Source organism: Melospiza melodia, chromosome 4 (genome assembly GCF_035770615.1).
Source record: "Melospiza melodia melodia isolate bMelMel2 chromosome 4, bMelMel2.pri, whole genome shotgun sequence".
NCBI classification, from domain to species: Eukaryota; Metazoa; Chordata; class Aves; order Passeriformes; family Passerellidae; genus Melospiza; species Melospiza melodia.
Window position 1 is genome coordinate 54,210,648 of NC_086197.1, and position 8,825 is coordinate 54,219,472.

An 8,825-nucleotide genomic window follows, 5' to 3' on the forward strand; every position below is an offset into this window, starting at 1 on the left:
GAGATGAGACAGCTGGCTGAGACTTCAGAGCCAGTGGTTAGACATGTGCTGTAAGGTGAATCCCACTGATGTCCACCACACAGATTTGGGAATGCATGGAGGGCACAGCAAACACAGGGGCAGTACAAACACTCAGACTTCTGCAGGGCTGCATGCTATGTTCTAGCTCTGCCCCAATTTCCTTCCTAATTCCCACTAATTAGGGAATTAGGCACCTCTTTGGCATGGTTAACTTTGTTCAGAAACCATCTTTCACTGACCAACCTCTTGTTGATGTGACTGACCACATACACGCTTGTAGCAGTGGACAGGCTCATCCTTTGATGGGAGAAGAACAGACCAAAACAGCACCAGAAGATCTCACCTTCACAAAGCCTTTGTATTTTCCAAGAACACAAATCCTTACTCGGAGGCAGTAACTTACATTTGAGCCCAGACAATGCAGGTAGGTGGGACCTTGGGTCTGGCTCTTGCAGGTTGCCTCAGGATCGTCAGTGCACAAAGTCTGTCCTTGGAACAAATGAGTTTGCTCAACTTCAAGTGTCAGTGGGCAAGTACACCAAAAACCTACTAGACCTGCCACCTGCTGCTCCACTGCTGCATCTGTCCCTCTTGCCTTGTGCCAGGACAAGGCTGGCCAGCTGAGAGAGCTGTTGGCCGAGCGTTGAGCCACTGGATCCATTTTGCCCAGCAGCCTGTGTCCTCATGTAAGAGAGCAGAAATCTGACAACACACATATACAGCTGAAGTGATGTCATTTTGTGTACAAAGGCCTCAGTTTGGTTTAAAGAAGGACAACTCCTTTCTTTCTTGCACCTGTTATTTAATCAGCAATCCCAACAATCCTCAGACAAAAGAGATATGGATCTGATCAGCCCCTTGGAGACTGTTGATTGACACTGCCAACAAAGAGTGGCGTGGTACCTCAGATGTTAAATTTTTCAGGAAAGAAGTTAGAATAAACAAACCTAGTTTTACTTGGATTCTTCCACAATACAGACATTTAAATACAGTCAGTTGGGTACTAGTGACACTGTCATTGGGAAGAGAAATCCTGAAGGAAAGAAAACTGACCACAAGCCAAATGGGAATTGAAGAGCCAAGGTGCGAGTAAGGGGGGCTCCCCTGATCCCAGTCTGGAAGCCTGAAATGTCATGAAGCTGTTCATCCCCCCTGTAATATACATTGATCTCTTACTCTGTTATATTTAATCTGACAATAAATCAGCATGTGTGATATGGCTGCTGTGATTAGCTGGTATGGATGCCTTCGTAGCCTGGGAATGGTTATACAGCAGTGGTTTGGGATGGCTGCCTGGCTTCCCTGGAGATGTCATCCAGCAAAGTGGTGGGAGAGGTCAGGAGCAGTGCTCAGGGGCCTGCTGCTCCCCACCAGAAGGCTGAGGGGGAGGCGAGCAGCCCAGGCCCAGGCCCTCACTCCTCTGCAGTGCTGGGAATGGGCGATCCATGCGGTGGGCATGAGCAGCTGCCCTGCAGGGCCGATGCTCCCGGGAGCCATGCGCGCTCACCGACCCCCACACGGCAGGGGAGAAAAACAAAAAACTGGCCCAGGAGGGCCTTGTTGTGAGAAGGAAGTATTATTTAACGTGCATTGTGTTGGGAAAGGAAAACAAGGGTCCTGGCACTGAGCCAGGTCCATTGGCCTCTTTTTTTTTTTCTCTTTTCTATTCTTCTGGGCAATTGTTCTAGTGAGGACAATTTTTTTTTTTTGGTTGTTTTTTTGCTTTGTTTTGTTTTCTTTGGTGTTTTTGGAGTTGACAATGCACTGGGTAATTTCTTGGTGCTTTTCCTGTGTTTTGGCACAGGGGCTGCCCTAACGCTTGGCCGTGTTTCCTGTGGCAGAGCTGCCACTGCCAGGTCCACTGGCACCAGCACCAGCACTGCTCCGTGGGTTGCATCATCAGTTAAACAGGGGCTTCTCGACTGCCCCAGAGCTGGGGGGCAGGAGGGAAAAGCAGAAGTGTGGGCAGAGAGGTGAGTCAGTGTGGAAAGGCAGCACACATTTCTGCAGGGTGACTCACCAGCCCTTAGGAAGAAAAAAAATAATAAAAAAAAATTCCAGCCAAATTCTTTCAGGGAGGTAAACAAGGTCACACAGCGCGGCGAGATCCTGTTTACCTGAGACAGGACGTCTTTGCAGAGCCTGTGCTGGAAGCAGGGACATGTTGACATGACTGAGGGTGGCCAACGCAGGGAAATGGAGCTGGGGGCAGCTCTCAGCCTGAACACCCCAACTTCACCACAGCAAAGAGGGGGTGAAACCTTGCACTGGAGTGGATGCTCTGCTCTGCAGAGGCTCTCCCTGCCACCCTGTGGCTCTGCCAGGAGGGAGAGCAGGAGAAAAGGGACCACTGGGGGTGATGGCAGGGCTGTGCTGGCACTCAGTGCTCACCTCCAGCCTTTGCCGTGCTGGTGGCCTTGGAAGATCTGACCCACTGCTGCCCACTTGCCCGTATCCCATCCTGAGCGAGTGCTTTCCCCACAGCCCCACTGGGAAGTCCTGGTGGCCACAGAGTTAATGAGAGCCCATTCCAGACGCTGACTGAGTGTTTTTTCCTGATAACAAGACGTGTGTGAGTGTGTGTCGCTGGTCGCTCGGGTGAATATCCTGTTCTTGCGACGGGCCAGGGAAGCGGGGGGCAGCCGGGAGGACAGACGGACGGGACACGGGGCAGTGCGCCGGAATTTCGCATTCCTGGCATTCCTGTCTTGGCCTGCAACTGCAAAACAGCCCAGTGGGAAGAACAGGGCACCCACTGGATGAGAAAGCCCAGCTCTTTCCCAGTGGAGTGTGTGCATGGGGAGGATGGGTACAGACAGGAGCAGAAGTTCCCCTGGTGTGAGCACTTGGATTCAGCTCACAATAATCATATCTCTGTTGCTCTTCCACAACCTGCAACTCATTGGCCAGACTGCACTTCTCATTCTGCACAGACAAGTGGAGGATGCTTGGCATTTCCCCTACTCCCAAATGGCTGTTGGGAACCAACAGGAGGATGGAGGACACCCCTCTCTTTCTCTCAGCATTGCTTCAAGCTCTTGGGGGTGCAGGAAAACCCCCACAGTCCTGCTTCATTCCCAAAGAAAGCACAGAGCCCAAGAGTGCCCCTTTGTTGGCTGCCTCAACCTGCTCCCAGCTCCTCCACCCTTGCAGAGGTGAGCCAGGATCAGCAATTCAGATATTTCAAGACCTCTTTGCTTTCTTTCTTTCTGGCTTTTTTTTTTTTTTTTGCCTTTTTTTTCACTGACACGCCAAACCAAACAAGGCAAGTGCTGACCTTCGGCCAAAGCTATGTCATGATGGTTTTGTCCCACAGTCAAATCACAATCCTCAGGTCTTGCACAACCAGGTACTTGGTAAAAAGAAAGAGTTCTTTCTTCTTTTAAAGCACACCCCTGTTCCACCTCCCCCAGCTTCCCACTTTCCCCTTTCACAGCCTTCTGTGGTTTGGTACCTTTCTCAATGAAACAGGCACATGTCATAGCCCCATTGACTACTGAAAAAGAAGGAGAAGGAGACTCCCTGGCTCCCACCACCAGCTGCACACACATGTGTTATGAGAAGGGGAAGGGACCCCAGGGAGGACAGAGGACAGTGCCTTTGGTCACATGCAGAACATTGTTTTTGAGGAATTGAAAGCATGTTATGTCTGCAAGATTGCAAAAAAATAAACCCAAGGATGCTTCTACATTTTAGGAAGTGGCCAGCACAGCCATTCCTAGGCCTGAACAGGCTTTTGGGAAGCTCTTGAGGGAGTCCTGGTGACAGACCTCCCTGCAGCCATTGGGAAGAAAACCTGCTGTGTGCAGTTTCCATACCCATGGCTGGGCATGCAGCAGGGGTCTCAGCCTCACCCCAGAGCCTGCTGCCTCTGCCTGGCACTGGTGGGGTGAGGGGCTGGAGAGGTTTGGGTTTGCTTGTTGCTTGGTTGGGGTGGACACTGGCCACAAGCACTGTGATTTTGGTCTGTGTGTTTCTTTGCTGCATGGCTGATGGAGGAATCCCTGTAGTACCAGCTCAGGGAATCTGTGGGCGCTGCAGGCAGCACCAGCTTAGGTGCCTTTGCTCAGCAGGGAGGCAGGTCCTTGCTGCCTCAGGGCCTGTTTCTGTAGGGAAGAGCTGCTCTGCATCAATCTCAATTTCTTCCCAGCATGGAAGGCCTTTTCACCCCTCCCTGGGAGGGGACCAAGCTGTGCTGCAGAACAGTGCTGAGCACAGGACAAGGCAGAGGGGGCTTCTGCACTTAGAACTCAGCCCCCAGTGCTGCACAGAGCAGCCCTCCAGGGTTGTTTGTTCCTAAATTCATTACATTCATCTTATTTGAAACATGCCTTTCACACCTGCAGCTGAGGAGAGCCCTGTTATTGAGGAAAGGCAGGAAGATTTTGGACAACATGTTGACAAGTGCCTTAAAGATATTTTTGGGTCCGTAGGAGAAACAGTGTCAAGGTGTGACACTTGCTGGCAAAGTGTCCCATCCTGAGATTGCTTGGAAGGGGAGTGCATGTGTCCTGTACTGCCCAGAGAAAAGGTCCAAAGATCAGGAGCTTAATCAGAGGCACAAAAGTTCCAGGCACTCAAGGATTTCAGCCCAGCCCAGAGCTCCCAGGCAATCCAGCTCCTTGGGAATAGGAAAACCCCAGGAGGGATTCGCTGGACTCCCAGAGGATTACAGCGTGAATGACTAAACCTGTTAGGTCACTCGAATGATCTGATTCCTTTTATGGTCAAAATCAAGCGTCAGAAACACAGATTTCCTCTTTCCTTAGAACTGGGTTTTCTCAGTACCACAAATCAGAGGATGCAATGCTAAAATTAAGTGTCTGAAAGCACATGCATAGTGTTGCAATCGTGCTGCCTTGCCCACTGGTCTGTGTAATGCATGAGTTGGGTAACAAACAATAGAGGTTGGAAATAGCCGGGACGGAGATTTCCTCTTTCAGCTGGAGAATTGTTTCCTTGACTGGTGCGTGCATAAGCCAGGTGGCAAAATGCTTGCCCCAACCAAGTTTCCTGGCAAGCAGGAGGGGTCTTTGGGTGAGGGGTGGAAAGGAGTGAAAGAAAATGTTCCCAAAAAGCAAGTCCTTCCTTTGGGCTTTACCTTCACCCTCCCACTCCTTTACAAGTTCGCTGTGTCTCTCCATAGCTGGTTCTGGCAGCTCCTCACAAACTCCTCAGGTCCCTTCTAAATCTGTGGATGGGAACTCTGGGCATCCCATTCCAGCCATGGAGAGCTGAGGTGCAGATGCCCATATCCAAGGACCTCTGCAGACTGCCCAAACCTGGCACTGTGACCTCTCCCATGCAGTGACAGTCCCATGCAGGGCCCCAGGGAGCCAGGTCCTGCCAGCGCTGGCAGCAGCAGCAGGCCTTGCTGCTCTCCCCAGTTCGAGCAGTGCAGTGACCGCCTCCCCTCTCTCAGCCTGCAGAAGGGCCAGGTGGAGCCTGCTCTGGCTGGGCACAGGCACCCAGGTCTCACCAGGCCCTTGTTTCCCCCCACTGCAGTTCCATGAGGACTGATCACACCTGACATGCAGGACACACCCACCTTACTCCCAGCTCGAACGGGTGCACTTTGGATTTGTGGCCACAAGTGTTCCCAATGCCAGGGACACGGCCAGCAGCGATGACATCCTTCCCCATCTGCACCAGACAATGCACCACAGTGGGCACAGCAGCACCAGATCCCAGCTGCCTGAGTGCCTCTATTTCCTGGGTGGGTGTGCACATGCACCCAGATTCCTTGCAGGATTTTTAATCCAAGCTCATAAATATTCACATTTTCCAACTAGGGAAAAAAAAAAATCCCCTGTTGCTGGCTGTCCTTCTTCAGGGATTTGTGGTGTCTGGCACCAGGAAATCTCCAAGCACCCAAAGCTTCTCCTACACCCTTCCACCCAACCCTGGTCTTTCCCCAAAAAGAGAAGCAGCTCCTTAACCCAAACCACTCCAATCAGCTAACCTCTTGGGAAAACCACACAGGATGAACTTGCAATGAAATATTCCACTTTCTGGGTTAGAGCAAGGAGGGAAGGGAACAGCGCTCAGTCCTGGGTTTGGGGGTTGCACCTGGCTTCTCATCTGTGTTCAAAGTGGGAAACTGGAGCAGATTTTGTGCCCCACATGGCAACAGCATCTGGCTGCTCCTTCCTGGCCATGAGCTTTGAAATCATCTACAAGACCTGAGTAAATAAATAAATACAACAATAGGTCACAGCATACCCGGTGGGACCATCCATGGAAAAGGGAAAATATGTATCATGGGGAAAAAACTGCAGATCCTGTTCAGCTGCTCCTTTCTGTTTCATTTAACACGCTTGAAGGTGGCCATGCTGGGAAAATGCCTTGTCCAATTACTGGGCTGTTCACACCTGCCTCAGTGGAGCCAGGAGAGCCTCATCCCAGCCAAACCTATTTCAGTCCTTTGACTGCAGCTCACTGCAGCTGGGCAGATTCTCTGCTCTGATGTGTAAAGCATCCCCCGTCCCTCCCAGGGGACAACCTGCACCACTGGCTGTCACCTCGCTGCCCTTCACGGAGCAAGAGCCTCATCTGGATTTGTGCATCCTTCTGGGAGGGAGCTGCTCCTCATCCAGCCTGGGGTGCTGCAAAGCAGGATCCCCTGTGAGTGAGAGGTGTGCTCCTGCTTCGCTCCACTGGCCAGAACTGCCTCAAACTTTCCAGGGCAAGGCTGTGCTGTGATTGTGGTGTTTTGTCCATGGCTACCAGGTTTATGGGACACCAGGGAGACCCTCTTTTCCTCCCATCCCCCTCCCAGTGCAAGCATTTTGTTTTTCTTCTTAATTAGTGGAAAAAATTCCTGAACCTGTTAGAGGGAAGGAAGGTCTTTCCCTCGCTCGCTCTCTCTCTGTGTGAGTCTCTCCTCGGTCAATTACTGAAATACAAACAATATCCATGGTCATGGTGAAACATTTTTTCCACCTAAATGTCACCTCTGCAGATTTTAAAGGCACAGGCCACTTTGCACAGCCCCTCAGCATGAGAGATGCCCTGGAGGCATTGCAGGCACCCTGCAGAAGTGCAGGCACTTCCCAGAACTTTTCCTCACAGACATCAAGGACACATGTGCAGTGCCATGGCAAGCCCCTCTGCCCTCCTTTCTGGGAGAAGCTGATACCCCAGCGTGCCCAAATCCCAGCTCTCCTGAGCACCCTCCCAACCTGCTGGCATCCATGAAGCCTGCTGGCATCCCCACCCAAGGCCTGGGGAGTCCTGAAATCCCCTCAGTGGGGGGACGCAGGTGTGAGGAAGGGCTCCTTTCTGGGAACACACCTTGGTTCAGCCATCAGCACTTTTCCTGTGCTGACCTCATTTACTTTTGTCTCTGATGTTGCTGCTCACAGCTGAAGAGACCAACAGTAGCTGACACCATCTCCTCTGCTCTCCCCTGGGTCTGTGCCGAGACTCCTGCTGAAAAATCATTTCTTTTCATGCAGAAAATAGCCAAGCAGGGCCTGGGTTTGGGGACCAGAGCCTGCCTTCACTGACTGCATAGGTCACCTTTGGCCAGGGCCAAAGTTTGGGACATTTGGGAACTTGGGAGTTTCCAAAGCTGCTGGGACCAGACCTAAGGCCAAGCTGCTTGCCTGGTGTTTCTGCACCATCCATTGAATTTTTGCAGCATGTGCAGAAAAAAATTCACAGCAAACATTTTGAAAAGTGCATCGACTGTCAAACCACAAACTCCCTGCTGCCTGGGTCCCTGCCGTGTTTGGGCTGCTGCTAATCCCTTGCAAACAGCTTTATTGAGATAGTAATAACAAAGTAATAAAAAAAGGGGCTTGTTTCCCTTGAGGCTGCCTTTACTCCAGACTTTGCTGTGAATCCAAGGCAGTCCATCATGCCAGAGCCCTATGTGGAATCTGCCTGACTGGGGGAGGAAAAATAGTAGGTGAGCCCTGCCATAATTTTATATTTTGGTATCTTTAAACTCCTGGCTCCTCTGCCAAGAGCTTCACGGATCCACTGCTCTGCCTGTTAACCCCTTGTGTTAGCCCTTGTCTGCACTCCCTGCAGGGAGGCCTCAGCATTTGGGGTTACCTCCTGTTCCTCTTAGCAATCAGTTTTTCACTCTGCTCTGTCACAAAATCCACAAACAGCTGAGGCTGCCTGGCTTCCTGCAATGTCTTTTAAGATGGGAAATTCCCAAGCCTGCAACAAGCTGACTTGGTCACGGGCAGCCTGTGGATCAGGGAGGGGCAGCACCCTTTGGTCACGGGCTGGCTGAAGGCGAGTGAAGAACAGCTGCATGCTCAGGCAACGAGGTTTTGTTGTGGGGTTTTTTTCCAAAATAGCTTTCAATTCTTCCTATTTTCCTCCTTCTTTGTACCCTGCTTTTCCCTTGGCACAGCTGGCTTCTCCATCCCTGGGGCCTGCTGGATATTGGTGCACGGACAATGAGATGGAGCCACACTCCAACGCACCCCTATCCCACCCTGGATAAAGAGGCAAAGCACTGGTCCCCACTGAGCTGTCTCCAGCCAGGTCTGGATCCTGGGCAGGCAGGACATGGTGGCTGTCATGGTGGGGGCACAGCTTGTGCAGGGAGGCAGGAGCTGAGCACAGGAAGGAGAACACCTGCATGGGCTTTGTGCCACATGGCTGGGCTGGAGAAGGCTCTTCCTTCGAGCCACAGCCAGCTGTGGGGAGAGTTTATGCTCTTTGTATTCCTGAGTACCAACAACATAAGCAGTCAAGGGTTTTCCCAGGTCTGTTCTTGCAAAGAGATTTTTCACTTCATTTACCCATGAGACAGATTTAGTGTTGCAAACTGTCAACCTAAA